The sequence below is a fragment of the Trachypithecus francoisi genome, unplaced genomic scaffold (genome assembly GCF_009764315.1).
Source record: "Trachypithecus francoisi isolate TF-2019V2 unplaced genomic scaffold, Tfra_2.0 Lachesis_group11, whole genome shotgun sequence".
Lineage (NCBI taxonomy): Eukaryota > Metazoa > Chordata > Mammalia > Primates > Cercopithecidae > Trachypithecus > Trachypithecus francoisi.
The window spans coordinates 131,303,022-131,321,047 of record NW_022681456.1 but is presented as its reverse complement, the minus strand read 5'-3'; the positions used below and the strand labels follow the sequence as shown (position 1 = coordinate 131,321,047).

Genomic DNA, 18,026 nt, shown 5'->3' with positions numbered 1-18,026 from the left:
GTAGCTGGGATTACAGGCGCCTGCAACGACGCCCAGCTAATTTTTGTATTTTTAGTAGAGATGGAGTTTCACCATGTTGGCCAGGCTGGTCTAGAACTCCTGACCTCAAGTGATCTGCCCTCCTTGGCCTCCCAAAGTGCTGGGATTACAGGCGTGAGGTACCATGCCCAGCCTGCTTGTATCAGTTTCTTTATGTCTCCACAGATTTTTTTTGTTTTCATGGACATAAGTGGGGAGCATAGAGATATTTTGCTAGTGATCATCCTCTGGCGAAAGCATAGTTTGATTTCTGTGATGAGAATCTTGACCATATTCTATCCCTCTTAGAAGGGCAGAAATGAAACTGCCATATTACCCATAAATATCACTATTAAAGGCTTTCACAAATTTACTGATTGTGCACTTGGTGTGAATACCTCATTAATATTTTAAACATCTGCCATTCTTATTCTCTTAATGAGTAAAGTTAACTTCTTCAACAACCAGTACTTAGCTAAATATTACACAATACAATTTTTCCCTTTCTTCATGTAATGGATGTAGTAATTTTTTTTTTTTAGACGGAGTCTTGCTCTGTCACCAGGCTGGAGTGCAGTGGTGCAGTCTCGGCTCACTGCCACCTCTGCTTCCCAGGTTCAAGCAATTTTCCTTGTTTCCTACTCTTGAGGCCTCAGCCTCCCGAGTAGCTGGGATTACAGGCACGCATCACCACACCCGGCTAATTTTTTTTTTGTATTTTAGTAGAGACGGGATTTCATCATGTCGGTTCGGCTGGTCTTAAACTCCTGGCGTGAGCCACCGTGCCTAGCCTGGATGTAGTAATATTTAAAGAACAAACTTTAAGAAAACTCTTGACTGTGAAATACTTTCAAACATAACAGTTGTCCCAGATTTGGCTAGAAGCTACCTTCCGTTTCCTTTTTTTTTTTTTTTTTTTTGAGACAGATTCTAACTCTGTCACCAGGCTGGAGGCGCCATCTTTGCTCACTGCACACTCTGCCTCCTGGCTTCAAGTGATTCTCATGCCTCAGCCTCCCACATTGCTGGGATTACAGGCGCATGCCACCACGACCGGCTAGTTTTTGTATTTTTGGTAGAGACAGATTTCGCCATGTTGGCCAGGCTGGTCTCAGACCTGACCTTAAGTAATCCCGTCTCAGCCTCCCAAAGTGCTGGGATTACAGGTGTGAGCCACCATGCCTGGCCCCTTCTGCATCCTGGTTGTTAACATGTCCCTACCATGTTTTGATGACATCCTTACTTTCTGTACAAGATGTTCTCAGTTCATTTTATTATTTCCCCAGCCCAGTCCTGCGCCAGCCATTTCTCCTAGAGCCCTGGTTCTTTTTGCTGTAGAAAGGTATTCAGAAAAATATGGGTGCCAGGTGTGCTCGGCTACTGGGCCTGTTTTCGGTGAAGAATTAGTGTCTTAGTTCATTTGCACTACTATTAACATGATCTATGAAGAACAGAAGTTTGTTTCCTCGCAGTTCTGTAGGCCTAGAATTCCAAGCAAGACACTGGCATCATGAGTTACTTGGGAAGTTGAGGCTTTCTTGCCACATGCTCACATGGCAGAGGGCCTGAGGGCAAGAGAGTGTGAACCCACACTCAGAAGCCCTTTTTACATCTGCATTAATTCATTCATGGAGGCAGAGCCCCACTTCTGAGAACACTGTTGCATTGGGGATTAAGTTTCTTTTTTCCTTTTTTTTTTTTTTTTTTTTTGAGATGGAGCATCACTCTTGGTGTCCAGGCTGGAGTGCAATGGTGTGATCTCAGCTCACCGCAACCTCCGCCTCCCGGGTTCAAGCGATTCTTCTGCCTCAGCCTCCCTGAGTAGCTGGCATTACAGGCACGTGCCACCACACCTGGCTAATTTTGTGTTTTTAGTGGAGATGGAGTTTCTCCATGGTGGTCAGACTGGTCTCAAACTCCTGACCTCAGGTGATCCACCTGCCTCAGGCGTGAGCCACTGCACCCAGCCCGGGATTAAGTTTCTGATGCATGAATTTGGTGGGGAGGAAGCATTTAGACTATAGGAGTTAGGAAATATTTATAAGTAAGCATGTGTGTTTTGGATTTTGAAAATTTAGTATAAAAAAGAACAACATTTGTTTCCAAAAAATTGGATTACATATTGAAATGATGATGTTTAGGTATATTTGTTAAATATATTAATCTGTTTCTTTTCACATTTTTAATGTAACTACTAGAAAATTAAATTGCATTTAGCTCACATTATGTTTCTGTTGACCATCGCTAATTTAGAATATTCTATTAAAATGCTGTGAAAGTTGATGCTACAGTAAGTTTACTACTTCCTTTTTAAAAATATCTTAACACCTTCCTTTTTGTGGTTTCTTGCATTAGCATCCTTTACAAGCCATAATTCTTGGCTGTTGTTGAACACAGAAATTTGGGGTTTTAAACTCTTAGTGGTTTGTGATGCTTTTAATACCAGATTGTTAAGAAAATTGGAATCCTCACCCTTTAAAATATTATCTTTTGTTATTTGCCAACATGTCCAGTAATCAGAAATGGCATTTCTTTATGGCTTTGTTCTTTGAGTACTTTAGTCGTTGTTAAGAGAATACTAGAAGGGTTTACTGTAAATATCTTGAAATATTTGGTAAATATTTTGGTTTATTTCAGATAAACTGCTAGTGTGTGTTTGGAATACATTAAGTGCATAAACTTAACTGCTTTATATTCTTTTTTTTTTTTTTTTTGGAGACGGAGTCTCGCTCTGTCGCCCAGGCTGGAGTGCAGTGGTGTGATCTCGGCTCACTGCAACCTCCACCTGCTGGGTTCAAGCGACTCTCCTGCCTCCACCCCTTGAGTAGCTGGGACTACAGGCGCGTGCCACCGCGCCCGGCTAATTTTTTGTATTTTTAGTAGAGATGGGGTTTCACCGTGTTAGCCAGGATGGTCTTGGTCTCCTGTCCTGACCTTGCGATCTGCCCACCTCGGCCTCCCAAAGTGCTGGGATGACAGGCGTGAGCTACTGTGCCTGGCGTTTTATATTCTTTAGTAATTTCTGGCCATTGTGGCTCCTTAAGCTTGTTAATTAATTTAGTGTCCATATTCATATCTTAATGATACTGAGAAATGGTTTCAGTTGGTGTTTGGTGTCTGGCTCTTGCTTATGAAAGATAAACTGTTTGTAGTTCAGCTATTTATTAGCATTGAGTTTTTCTAGAAGCGTTAAATTTTTTTGTTTTTGAAATAGGATCTTGTTCTGCCCCCTGGGTTCAAGTGATTCTCCTGACTCAGCCTCCTGAGTAGCTGGGATTACAGGGGTGCGCCACCACGCCCAGCTAATTTTTGTATTTTTAGTAGAGACTGGGTTTCACCGTATTGGCCCAGTTGATCTTGAACTCCTGACCTCAGGTGATCTGCCTGTCTCGGCCTCCCAGTGTTGGGATTACAGGCGTGAGCCACTGCACCCAGCCTTAACTGATTTATTTTAATAAAGTTGTAATATATTTGAGGTGGCAAGACCGTTCTCTTCAAACTGTTAATGGTAATTTTTTAAAATTATTTTTTATTTTTAGACTGGGTTACACACTGTCACCCAGGCTGGTCTTGAACTCCTAGGTTCAAACAATCCTCCTGTCTCAGCCTCCTAAAGTATTGGGATTACAGGCTTGAGAAACCCTCTTAATTTAATGACTATAGAAGCTTACTTTCTTTTTGCATAAGGGCCTTTGATAGTCACTGTTTATGGCTACAAATGAATTTGATTTTGACTAAATTATCTGAGTTATAAATTTCTTTTATTTCCACCTTTGTTATTGTAACCATCCTTAAATCATACACAAAAAAAGATGCTTTAAAAAATTAGTAAAACACTCTCATTATAAAAGTTAGGAAATTAGAGGAGGAAAAAAGAAATAAGAAACCACCTGCAGTCAGTACCTTTATCCAGAGATAAGCGTTGTTACTATGTATGACATACTGGTTTCTGTGTGTTTGAACTCTGTTTTTATAGTTATCATTGTATTGTATGGTTGTACAGTTTGTCTGTTTTACCACATAGCAAAAGCATTTTCCCATTTAAGAATTTGAGGTTTTTAGATTAAAAAACAGCAAAATATTTGTACACAGTAATCATAATGGGTGTGTGTGTATGTATGTATGTGTGTGTGTATCTATGTATAGGGGTGTATGTGTATGTATATATGTATGCCACCACACAGCAATGTAATTATGAGTATACATACATATGCACACACATAGTTATGTTGCTGTGTGGTGGCATAATTTGCCAGATTTGCCGTAGAGGAAAACCATTTCCCACATTAAAATTTTGAAGTTATGTATAAAAAACACTCGAATTATTGAGTATATATTATTTTTTTAATTCTCAGTAAGAGAAAATTAGAATGTTTGTCCCACAGATGCAAACATTTAGTTAGAACTAAATCTAGTAAATTGATCATAAATACATCTGATCACTGTGAACAGAAGTTTAGAAGTCATGGTTGATATATTACAAAGCTAAATTAGTCTTCTCACTTCCAGCCTTTGTTCAGAGATTTGCAAGAAAGTGCATTTACTGCTTCGCATATAATTTGGGGTATTATCAGAACATTATAATTCAGTAGTTTGTTTTTAGAACAGTGGTACTGTGTGGTTCAGAAATTTGTAAAAGCCAAGTATTAGGGGCTTGAATAACATTACATTGAACGTTCTTTGAGGAGCCTGGCGCGGTGGCTCACACCTGTAATCCAGCACTTTGGGAGGCCAAGGCGGGCGGATCACCTGAGGTCAGGAGTTCAAGACCAGCCTGACCAACATGGAGAAACCCCGTCTCTGCTAAAAATACAAAATTAGCTGGGCACGGTGGCACATGCCTGTAATCCCAGCTACTCGGGAGGCTGAGGCAGGAGAATTGCTTGAACCCAGGAGGCAGAGGTTGTGGTGAGCTGAGATCGCGCCATTACATATTCTAGCCTGGGCAACAAGAGCAAAACTCCGTCTCAAAAAAAAAAAAAAAAAAAGTTCTTTGAGGAAGTTTAGTTTCGTATATTGACTAAGCTATAGGGGGAAAACCTTAGTGTGCCTTTTCCACTTCCTACCCTCTCAAGATATCCTAAGTCGGCTTCCTTTATTTAAACTGTTAAATCTACTCTAGAGCATACCAAAGATATTTTGAAAATATAGGAAGTTCTTAATGCATTTAAAAGGAACTACTTCCCAGTCAGTTTTTTCCCATCATAGAAGTAATTCCTCAGAGATATCTTAGGAAACAAGGAAAAATAAAAACCAAAATAACCCCACTGAAGTTTCATCAGAAAAGACAATGTCGATATATGATTTAGAATGTTGACCTGTTCCCTTTCATGATGGATTTTAATATTTATTCACCAAATGTTTATTGTACTCCTATGTGCTTGAGGCTGTCTTAGGTAGCAAATAGAGAAAAAAATTCTGCCTTCGTGAAACTTATGTTTTAGTGGGATCATAGATGTATGTTTGCAATTTTATATCCTGAAAATTTTATAATTCAGTGTAACATAAGAATTAGTATAAATATTTTTAATAGCTGCTTGACAGTTCCTTATGTGCATATACCATAATTTCCTTCGTTTCCCTGCAGTGTTAGGTATTGTTATTTTTTCTATTGTAAATATAGTGGGCTAGGGTCTTACTCCACAGGGTTGTAACCATGAAACAATATTTTATGAAAACCAAATTTAATCTGTGTTGTATCCTTACCTAATTGAATTGGCCATTATTTCCCTGTACAAATCTTCCTCCCCAATATCCTTGGTGAGCTTCATACATTCTATCAGGAAAGGGCTTTCCTCCAGTCTTTCACCTACACCGCTTGTCATTGACATGCCCGTTTATGTAAGTCTGGAAGATTTCTTTAAGGCCTTGTTACAGAGAATATTGGGTAATAGGATCTTTGCATAATGTTCCAAAGGAAAGTTTTTACCATTATTGTCTCTCCATTGTCCTCCCTTCTCCCTGCAGCTCACAAGGAGGATGAGTGTATTGATCTTGTCTGGATGAATCCTCTAATCCCTTCCTTTCCTCCAGCATCTACCTCTCAAACTCCATTCTCGTCCCCTTCCTCTTGAATATAATCCAGCCAAACCCCTTTGTTTGGGCCTGGACTGTCTCAGACAAAAGCCAGCTGAGGAGACTGTCTTCTAATTGCTGGTTCTAAAACAACAGTCTTGAGGCTAGAGGCCCACAAGGGCTTGGAATAGGAGAAGGGAATTTACCTACTTAGCCTTGTGAACAAAGCACTTATTAATACCTCAGATTTCACTGTTTAGAACTATTTTCTTAGGATTAAATTTCAGAAATGGAATTACTGGTTCTAAGGGCATGAACATTTAAATACTTTCTATTCATTGTAAGATTGTTTTCCAAAAGAGTTATGTAGATTTTCAGTGACCCAAGTGAGAGTTCTTATTTTACTAACCCTATTTATCAATACTATTAAATATTTCATAAACTATAGTTTATGTCTGCAGAACTTTCCCCCATATGCTTTGATAATAATAACTAATTGTATTTCCTCTGTTGTCTTTTGGTATATTTTTGCCTTCAGATGCTTTTCTCCCCTAACCAATTTTCGTAAGTTCCTTATATCAGAATGAATCCTTTTATATTTTCTACAAATATTTTTCAATGGCGAGAATTTAATGTCAATAGTATAGCACTGTTTATACCATCAAATTGGTTAATCATCTTAATTCTGTTTTTCTTTTTTTCATTTAAGTATAGTGAATCTTATCTCTGAACTTGATAGGTGAATTTCTTATATTTTATCTTTTTGCTATTGGTATTTAAAATTGATTTATCTTCATGGATATTTTTACGTTGTAGTATTAAAATCTAAAATTGAACTTAATATACAAAAAATAGATTTTTAAAATGTTTATGCTAGCTCCTTATCAATGTTTAAAATTTTACTTTTGCAGTTACAATAATGGTTATTCCCTTATTTCTGTATTTACTAGTAGAGAGTAAATGAAGACATTACTGAATACAATAAGATAAACGGCATATCAGGTAATGGTCTTTCTTGTAACACAAATGAGTTCTTAGATCAGTTGTCTTTAAATTTGTCTTGTTATGGCAAGTTGTGTTTTTAATGGCAACTTTTTTTAGGGCCTAATGTAAAGTTTGATCAAAAGTTTGGTGTGTAATGCCAGCACTTTGGGAGTCCAAGGCCAGAGGATCACTTGAGACCGAGAATTTGAGACCAGCCTGTGCAACATAGCAAGACCTCATCTCTGCAAAAAAATTAACATATTAGCTGAGTGAGGTGGTACGTGCCTGGAGTCCTCGCTGTAGTTCAAGGCTGCAGTGAGCTATGGTTGTGCCACTGCACTCTAGCCTGGGCAATAGAGCAACATGTTGTCTCAAAAAAAAAAGTTTGAACGGTGTATGTTTGAAGGACTTTTGTTGTCAAAATGGTGAGAAAAGGGTGGCGATTTGATATTTATGAAGCACTGTGTTTTATGTATATTCTCGTATATTCTTGTGTCACTTGAATAAGGTATTAGTCCCATTTTACAGGGTGAAGAGACTGAAATGAAATAATTTGCCAAACTTACATTCAACAAACATAGAAGTGGGAGTGGAGCCTAGATCATTCTTGTTTGTTTGTTTTTCATTTTTGTTTTAAAAGCTGAGCATGCTTCTCTTCAAACGTCATAATTACCTTGTAGTGCACATTAAAACTAATAGGTCAGGTTGTCTGTGACCCCAAAGACAATAAAGACAGGATCTCATTCTGTGGCCCAGACTGGAGTTGAGTGGCAGGATCATGGCTTACTGCAGCTTTGAACTCCTGGGCTGAAGCAGTCCTTCCCCTTTAGCCTCCCAAGTAGCTGGGACTACAGGCATGTACCACCATGCCTGGCTAATTTTTCCAATTTTTTGTAGAGATGGGGTCAAGCTGTTTTGCCCAGGCTGGTCTCGAACTCTTGGCCACAAGTGATCCTTTGCCTCAGCCTCCCAATGTGCTAGGATTATAGGTGTGAGACACTGTGGCCTTTTCAGTTTTTAAGCTTCTGTTTGTTGTTACATTTTAAAAATGTGAAGTTAAAGTCAGATCTCTGTGTGTGTGTGTGTGTGTGTGTGTGTGTTTGTGTTTCTTGAGACAGAGTCTCACTTTATTGCCAGGCTGGAGTGCAGTAGCGTGATCTTGGCTCACTGCAACCTCCACCTCCCGGATTCAAGCGATTCTCCTGCCTCAGCCTCCCGAGTAGCTGGGACTACAGGCGCCTGCCACCACGCCTGGCTAATTTTTTGTATTTTTAGGAGAGATGGAGTTTCACCATGTTGGCCAGGATGGTCTTGCTCTCTTTACCTTGTGATCTGCCCACCTCGGTCTCCCGAAGTGCTGGGGTTACAGGTGTGAGCCACTATGCCTGGCCCAGATCTCAATGTGTTCTCGCTCTATATGGTATTTGTACCTGGGCTGGTGCTTTGGGAGAGAAGTTGCATTGTATGGTTGTTCAAGAACTTCTAAGAGACAGTAAAAGAAAGTTAGGATTTATTATAAATTAGAATGTGAACTATAAAGAAATGACCCATAATGCTATGTTTGAGTCATAATAACCGACTAGAGTGTTTACGAAGACTTTTTCACACAGAGTAGGTATTCATTCAGAAGTGTTGAAGATAAATAGACTGTACTAAATGAGCTCTTGGTCCCTTTATTGTTACTATTCTGTGATTTATTGAGAATTATGTGTATATTTAAACTCACTCCATGATGTGCAATGTTAACTTTTTAGTTACTTTTCTTATTGGATAAAGTTAGTCAGCATCCAGAGCGAGAGTCCGTCTCAAAAAAAAAAAAAAATAAATTAGCATCTGTGCTTATCATTTGGAGGGTTTTTTGTTTGTTTGTTTTTTGTTTTTTTTTGAGATGGAGTCTCACTCTGTTGCCAGGGTGGAGTGCAGTGGCGCGATCTCGGCTCACTGCAACCTCTGCCTCCTGGGTTCAAGCAATTCTGGTACCTCGGCCTCCCGAGTAGCTGGGACTACAGGCGCACGCCACCACGCCCAGCTAATTTTTGTATTTTTAGTAGAAACGGGGTTTTACCATGTTGACCAAGATGGTCTCGTTCTCCTGACACCGTGATCTGCCTGCCTCAGCCTCCCAAAGTGCTAGGATTATAGGTATGAGCCACTGCACCCAGCCTGGAGTTTTTAAGTAGCTGAAGAATTAGATTCGTTTTTATGTGAAAGATATGATTTTGTCATAGAGTTAGGCACTTGTGTTACTTTGGACCAAACGTAGTCTGCTAGAATTTTGAGATAGAGCTAGATATGTAGATACGATCTACCATGGAACTATAATTCGGCTATGTAATTTCTTAAGTATTAGTGTATTATGAACTGGGAAGCATTTGAAGAGAAACAGTGAAAGCAAAGCTCCTGGTATTTTTCATGAAATGACAAGTGGTAAATAGTATCTATTAAAGTTCACTGTAGTTGCTCAGTGAAACATCATACATGGTAGCTATTTAAGAAAAATAACTTACCACAGACTCAGGAAACTTTACAGTGTTTGACTTCCAACAATTGACAGTATTTATCGTCTGTCTTTGTTTGCTGTTCAGATATGGTAGATTTGTTATATTAAACACAATAGTGGTAAATGTGACTCTAAAACATAATCCAAAACTTTGGCAATGGATGCCTTGTTACTTACTTTAGAAGGACTTTACACCTCCCTTTGTATTTAGTGCTCTAGCTATCAAATCTATAAGTAGTAGCTGAGTCCTGGTTACTTAAATGATTTAAATGATGATATTTTCACCTAAAAGGACTCATTTACCAACCTAAGCAATTTTCACCTCTTTGCTTATAATTAGGGTTAAATTTTGCTTAAACTGTTTACTTGACCTGTGGGAAACCAGAAGAAGGCTACTCCCTTATACTATTGAATATTTAGAATTTTAATACCTGTGATTGTGGTTTGATGTTTCAGTTTTAAAAGGCATTGAAAATCTTGAAATTTATGTAAAATCATCTTTTTAATTTTTTTATTAATTGTTTTTTCTTTTTCCTTTTTCTTTCTTTTTTTCTGAGACGGAGTCTTGCCCTGTCACCCAAGCTAGAGTGCAGTGGCGCGATCTCGGCTCATTGCAACTTCTACCTCCCGGGTTCAAGCAGTTCTCCTGCCTCAGCCTCCCGAGTAGCTGGGATTACAGGCACGCCACCATGCCTGGCTAATTTTTATATTTTCAGTAGAGATGGAGTTTCACTATGTTGGCCAGGCTGACCTCGAACTCCTGACCTCAATTGATCCACCCGCCTCAGCCTCCCAAAGTGCTGGTATTACAGGTGTGAGCCACTGCGCCCTGCCAATGGTCTTTTTTTTTTTTTTTTTAAAGTAATTCATAGAAATTGGAACGAAATGTCTATCTTGCTAACAGTCATTGTTATTAGAGTTTGAGATTATGAGTGACTTATTAAAATATAAAATTATAAGGACAGGACATGTAACTAGAACAAAAATGTTAAATTCTTAGTAATACTGATAGTAGTTATTAATACAGGTGTGACTTCTGTCTCATGTTCGTTCTGGTGAACACCACCACAGGGTCACAGTAAGGTTCTAAAAATATGAGCAAAAGCTGTTACTACCAGGAAATTCAAATTCCATACCTAGGAATCTCAGAACTCAGGGAGGAATAAACATTACAGAGGAAGCAAACAATAATGGGGAGTATTGTTTGGGAGATAAGAAATTAAGAATTTTACTGCTCTAAAATGTAAAAGTAAAACAGATGAAGTCTGGATTTTCTTTTGTTTTTACAAAGTTCAGTGGGAGAGCATTCTCTTCTGTTAAAATGGCCACTAATTATGTGTTTTTTATAAATCATGTTGTCTACTTTTCTCCAAAAGAGTTGAATAATGTACTCGTTTTCATAACATTTTAGAAAAATGAGTAAATTTTTGGCAGTTATTTTATTTGAGATGTGAGTGGTATTTGCTTTCAGATTTCTAATTCCCTGTTGGGAAAGTAATTTAGGTTATGTTGCTGTGACTATAATATTAAAATACACAGATACATTATAAATTCCCTTTCACTTAATTTTCTTTTCTTTTCTTTTCTTTTCTTTTTTTGAGACATAGTTTCACTTTGTCGCCCAGGCTGGAGTGCAGTGGCGCGATCTGGGCTCACTGCAACCTCTGCCTCCTGAGTTCAAGCAATTCTCCTGTCTCAGCCTCCTGAGTAGCTAGGATTACAGGTGTGTGCCACACCTGGCTAATCTTTGTATTTTTAGTAGATACGGGGTTTCACCATATTGGCCAGGCTGGTCTCAAACTCCTGACCTCAAGTGATCCACCTGCCTCAGCCTCCCAAAGTGCTGGGATTACAGATGTGAGCCCTGTGCCTGGCTCCTTTCCCTTAATTTTCTGAAAGAAAAATTCACATACAGCCATGTGAATTGACTGGACTGTGAAATTAAAATAGTGGATTTTTTTTGAAGCATTTTATTTGTGGATGCAAAGAACTATGTACCTGACTCAGCTTCCTTTTTCTCTTGCCTGCATTTTTTGTGTACTTCACTGACTTGATTAGACATCGTAAGGCTCGGTACCTCTGCCATTCCCAATGTTAAGCAATTTTTTGATATTTGGAATTTGGTGGATAATCATTAACAGAGTTGCTTAATGGGTAATAATGTTATTTTCTTTATGGAAATAATTTGAGGCACCTTCTCAGGGGTTCTTTGCAAGTAATGTTATGAATTTATTATGGATATTTAGGAAAGAGGATGTGGAAACAAACCTGTGCTTGCAGTATGAAGCTATGATACTCTGCCCCATCTTTGTCTAATTCTGTTTTAACTTTTCTCCTTAACATGTTTCTCTTCTTACTGACTCAGTTGTCAGTGAAGATTTATTTATCAGGAGATGGGAATGGAGTATTTTGGATATACTTCAAGTTTTGAATGATATCTGTTAAAATACATATAATGTTTTAATAGTGAGGTACACTGATCACAGAAATATGGTCTGATTTAACTTGATTTTGTAGTACTTTGCTTCTAAGTTTAGACAGATGATAGAAATTCACGAAAATTTCAGTCATAGTTATGGCCACAGTTATGCATTCCCAAAGGAAGTGTGTTGCATTCCTAAGTATAGTGTGTTGCATGCACTACTGAGCATAATGGGAAAAGAAAAGTGCTATAAAATCCTAAGTACCAAGTAACTAGCTAGAAAAAGCTTTTAATGGGAGAGCTGGCATGGTCATTAATCTGGTAGAATAGTATTTGAGGAAACAGTTGCATGTGTTAAGCTGCAGTTTCTTTTGGTTATTGAAAACCAAATAGGAAATTCTGAATTAATACTTACATGCTGAAGTGTCTTTGTGGAGCTTATTTTGAGCATTAGAGTGGGAGACTTAGTTCTAATGCAAACTATAGAAGAATGACCTTGGGTAAGTTTGTTGTCTAATTAGTAAACTGAGTGGTAGAATTGGATAATCCAGTCAGCTTTAGGCCCATGCCTTAAAAATACGCTTCTTACTCTGTCACAGTCAAAAAGAGTACAGTCTGATACTCTTGGTACAGTCTGATTCCTGCAAAACCCCTCCAGTTACTGAATGTATAGTAGTTTGCTATAGACAGACTATAGCTTTGCATGGCTTTCAAACCTTTCTGAGACTCATTTTAAGAAATACATTTACATTGTGACTTAGTATATGCACACATAAAAAGAAGAAAGTTTCACAAAATAGTTTCCTTACTAGCGATGAGCCGTTTTTTGTTTTATTTCATTAACAACAACAACAACAACAAAAACTGTTAACCATCTTTTTCTTGGGGTTGCACTACTGTCCAATGAGCACATAGTGAGGGCAGTACTGCTGACGCCTATACAACATGCCTGCATCATCTAGAGCTTTGCTTTACCTTGGTACTATTTTTTGAAAAATGAAAAACTGCTTTTCCACAGGGGGAAAAAACTGTTTACTGCCCACTCTTTGAAAAACGTTTTACTCAGAGCATAAACTTGAAGCTTTCGATCCTTTTAACCACTTAATTAAATCATTTGGTAAGTTGTTGATAGCTATTTGCCACAAAATGAAAACATAGTGGCCATATGAATTTTAGCTCCTGTCATTGTTCATTTTTCATAACATAAGCTCTGAACACAGTGTTCCTTCTTAGAAAGGAACAAATGATTATGATTTTGTGTAACAATTGAAGTTAGGTGTGTTTGAAGTTTTATAATTGCTGGTCTTCATTAGATAAATTATAATTAAATGATCTGTTAATTAAATGATCTGTTTTATTTTTGCTTTTTGTTTAGTCTCTTATTAATAGGCACAATACTGGCATTAGCTATAACACAAACCAATGGCACTAAAAATCTTCAGAACCTTTTTGGATTTGAGTTTTTGAAAGATATTTTGTGGAGACTACAGATTTAATTTTAAAGTATAAATGTGTTCTTATTTTAAACAAATGGGCTTTATATTTTGTGTTCTAACAATTAAGATAACTTTTTTTTGAGAACTTAAATTAAAATTCCCAGTTTTCTCTAGTTCTGTCAGATTTCTTTGTTCCCCCTCCCCAGTGGTTGAGTTCTTATGGGATTTGTGGCTTATTTTTAAAATCTAATGATTAAAATGAAGTTTTCTGGCAATATTAATATTTGTATGAATCTGGATATCCTACTCACTTAACTTCTAAGCCTTTTTCTTCATCTGAAAATGATAATTTTGTATACTTGGCTGGATTATTTTAAGTAACAAATAACAAAAAATGTGGTAGACTAACAGTACAGTTTGAAGTTTCATATAATTTTAAATCATTGTCATAGACTGACTTTGGAAAGTGAGTTCTGAGATTTTTGGTCTGAAGTGACCCTGAAAGTTTATGACCTAATTGTCATTTTATTAGGCCTGAGTGTGAATGTTGCATTTGAGAGAAAATAGTGTGGAAGTAGTTACATTGCTGCCTGCCTGATCTAGCAAGTCCCTAACAGTGTGCCACTAAGCTATCCTGTAGTACATCTTACTTAGTTCTCTCAATAGCTACATAGTATGTTGTCATTCCTGTTTTACAGATGAGAAAACCAAGGCAACTAGTTGATAGAATAATTTTTCCAAAATCAGAGATCTAATCTTAGAAGGTGTAGTTGAATAACATGGGATTTATTACTCTGGGGTTCCTGAGTCTATGAATTAATGGGAATTTTGAAATCTAATTGAAATCCAAGGAGAAAGTGATAGAAATAAAATTGTAGTGAGTGATATCAGCTCACTGCAACCTCCACCTCCCAGGTTTAAGCGATTCTCCTGCCTTCACCTCCCGAGCAGCTAAGATTACAGGCATGCACCACCACCCCTGGCTAATTTTTGTATTTTTATAGAGATGAGGTTTTACCATGTTGGCCAGGCTGATCTCGAACTCCTGACCTCAAGTGATCCACCCGCCTCAGCCTCCCAAAGTGCTGGGATTACAGACATGAGCCACTGCGCCCAACCTAGTTTAAATTTTCTAGTAGCCACATTTAAAAAAAACAGGTGGAATTAATTTGGTAATATGTTTCATATAACCCAGTGTATCCAAACATTGTTTCTTTTTTTTTCTGAGACAGAGTCTTGCCCTGTCACCCAGGCTGGAGTGCAGTGACTGGTGTACAACCATGGCTCACTGCAGCTTCAAACTCCTGGGCTTAAGCAATCCTCCGGCCTTAGCTTTCCAAGTAGCTGGGACTACAAGCATGTGCCACCACACTCTGCTAATGTTTAAATTTTTTTTGTAGAGACAGAGGGGGTCTCACTATATTACCCACACTGGTCTCGAACTCCTGGCCTCAAGTGATCCTCCCGCCTCAGCCTCCCAAAGTGCTGGGATTATAAGTGTGAGCCACCATCCTGGCCTAAACATCTTTCAGCATATAATCAATATAAAAATTATAAAGATACTATATATTCTTTTCTATTACATCTTCAAAATCTGCTGTGTGTTTTACATTTAACATATCTCAGTTCACACCAGCAACATTTCCGTGAAGTACTCAATAACCATACTTGGAGCCAGGCGTGGTGACACATACGTGCCTGAATCCCAGCACTTTGGGAGGCTGAGGTGGGAGGATTGCTAGAGCCCAGGAGTTTGAGACCAGGCTAGGCAACAAACCAAGATGCTGTCTCCACCGAAAAAATAAAAAATTATCCAGGCACAGTGGCATGTGCCTGTAGTCCCAGCTATTTGGGAGGCTGAGGTGGGAGGATTGCTTGAGCCAAGGAGCTTGAGGCCACAGTGAGTCATGATCGTGCCACTGTACTCCAGCCTGGGCATCAGAGCAAGATTCCCATCTCTAAATAAATTGTATTTTATTTATTTTATTTTTACAGCCCAGATGTGTGAATCTTGAGGGAATTTTTTTTAAATTGTCTAATGGCTACTATTACTGGACAACTCAATTTCTGAATGCCAAGTACCTCTCGTTAAACTGTTCTTCAACAACCTTTCCCTACCATCTCAAGAAGTTGGTGATAAAAATTATCAGTAATGAATTGCAGTTTTAAAATTTTTGCCTTTGATGTAATTGTGTCTTATTTTATAATATGCTAGCATTTAATATGAATATTTTTGTTGACATTTATTTCTTAAAATAGCATTATTGAAGTATAATTGACATAATAAAATGTGCATATTTAAAAGGTACAAATTTAATTAGTTGTCCACATCCATGAAACCATCACCACAGTCAAGATATTTATTACTATTTTCCTGAAGTCTTCTTTCCTAGTTGTGTAAATCTCCTGTCTCTACATTAAAACTTTTAGATATCCTTCTTTTTTGGAGATAACCTCTCTTAAACTTCTAAACTTCACCATTTGTACTGGTTGCATTCTAGGTTGTTGTTTAGGTTGGGGATCTTCATTCATTCTCATTTTGGAGATTCTTCTTACATCTAACTGGTTTTTGATCCTGCTTCCAGAATCCCATTTCATTCTGTTTCTTGGTCTCCTCATTTGTGAAAGAATAACTTCATAACTCTTTGGGAAAAGTCATTTGGGAGATAACTATATTTTTGAGAACTTACATGTCTGAAAATATCTTCCTTCATCTTCCTTTCCCTTTCCTCTTTAATAGGTGGTTTGGATAACAAATTCTAGATTGGAAATAATTTATTTCAGAATTTTAAAGACATTTATTCTATTTTCTTCTAGCTTCCGGTACTGCTGTTAAAAGTCTGAGGCTAGTAGGATTCTCTGTTCCCTGTAACCTTTTTTTTTTTTTTCCTCTGGAAGTTTTCAGGTTTTTTGTCTTGTCCTCAGCGTTTTGAAATTTCAGCAATGTGCCTTGGTATGGGTATTGTGGCTTTCTGTCTGGAAACTCACTGGCCATCAATTCTGAAAATTTACCTTCTACTCATTTCATTTCTTGCCCTCTGTTTTTATGTTACCCCTTCTAGAACTCCTGTTACATGTATGTTGGTTCTCCCACACGAATGGTCTAATATCCATATCATTTTCTCCCCGCGCCTCCACTCCCCTGAAATGGAGTCTTGCTCTGTCACCCAGAGCTGGAGTGCAATGGTGTGATCTTGCCTCACTGCAACCTCCGCCTCCCAGGTTCAAGCAGTTCTGCCTCAGCCTGCCGAGTAGCTGGGATTACAGACGCCCACCACCACACCCAGCTAATTTTTGTATTTTTAGTAGAGATGGGGGTTTCACCATGTTGACCAGGCTGGTCCCAAACTCCTGACCTCGTGGTCCACCCGCTTCGGACTCCCAAAGTGCTGGGATTACAGGCGTGAGGCACTGCGCCCAGCCTGTCCATATCTTTTTCTCCTTTTTTTCACATTATTTTTTGGTTTTGTTTTCTATGAGATTTCCTAATGGAAAATCATGGCTTGATCATCCTATTGAGTTTCATTTTTGCTATTATATATTTTTAACTTCCAAGAGATTTTTTTTTTCTTTTTTTCCTTTTTTTTTTTGAGATGGAGTCTCACTCTGTCGCCCAGGCTGGAGTGCAGTGACCGGATCTCAGCTCACTGCAAGCTCCGCCTCCCGGGTTCACGCCATTCTCCTGCCTCAGCCTCCCGAGTAGCTGGGACTACAGGCGCCCGCCACCTCGCCCGGCTAGTTTTTTGTCTTTTTAGTAGAGACGGGGTTTCGCCGTGTTCGCCAAGATAGTCTGGATCTCCTGACCTCGTGATCCGCCCCCCTCAGCTTCCCAAAGTGCTGGGATTACAGGCGTGAGCCACTGCGCCTGGCCTGCTTTTCCTTTTTTTCTAAGACGAGATCTTGCTCTGCTGCCCAGGCTATAGTGCAGTGGCGTGATCACAGTTGGTTGCAGCTAGTTCACAGGAACTCCTGGGCTCCAGTGAATCTGACACCTCAGCCTCCCAGCTAGCTGGGCCTACAGGCGCCCGCCACCATGCCCAGCTAATTTTTTAAAAAGTTTTTTCTAGAGATGAGGTCTTGCTGTGTTGCCCAAGCCTGTTTCAAACTTCTGGGCTCAAGCAATCCTTCCACCTCAGCCTCCCAAAGTGCGGGGATTACAGGCATGAGCCACCACATGACTCTGCCTTTTCCAGATTCCTTTTTTTGGTTGTTGTTGTTTGTTACTGATTTTAGTTGCTCTTTTATTTTATTTTTTTGCTTCCCTTGTCGATTGGATGCTCTTTAATTTTAAAAGCTTTATTCATGTAATCCCATGAGCCTTGGTTGTCGCTTTTGAGTTGGGCACTGAAAACTGTGAATGGGGTTTCCTGATTGTGGGGCTCACTGTAATCTGTGCTGTTCTGGCATCTTACAAAATGCAGATGTTGGGATCTTTAGATCTGTTCATTTATGCTACTCAGAACCCTCGTTTTATACGCCAAAGTATAACTTATGCTTTATGTGATTTCTACTTTAGAGATTTTATTAAAACTTTTTGTTTATAGTGTAATGTATGGTGTTTGAAAAATTAAAACTATGTTTATTTGAAAATGGTATATTCTATTAAGGGGAAAAATTCTGTCTTTGTTAATTGTATTGCTTAAATCTCATA

General features: G+C 38.5%; 1 protein-coding gene and 1 non-coding gene across 13 annotated transcripts in view; both read left to right on the top strand.

Moving 5' to 3' along the window:
- WNK1 (WNK lysine deficient protein kinase 1) overlaps positions 1–18,026 on the top strand; it is a 182,949-nt gene that overhangs the window by 15,270 nt on the left and 149,653 nt on the right. The window lies entirely within an intron of this gene.
- On the top strand, positions 12,810–12,935 carry LOC117091246. Its single transcript, XR_004440353.1, has one exon. It is a non-coding gene; the product is annotated as a U4atac minor spliceosomal RNA (small nuclear RNA).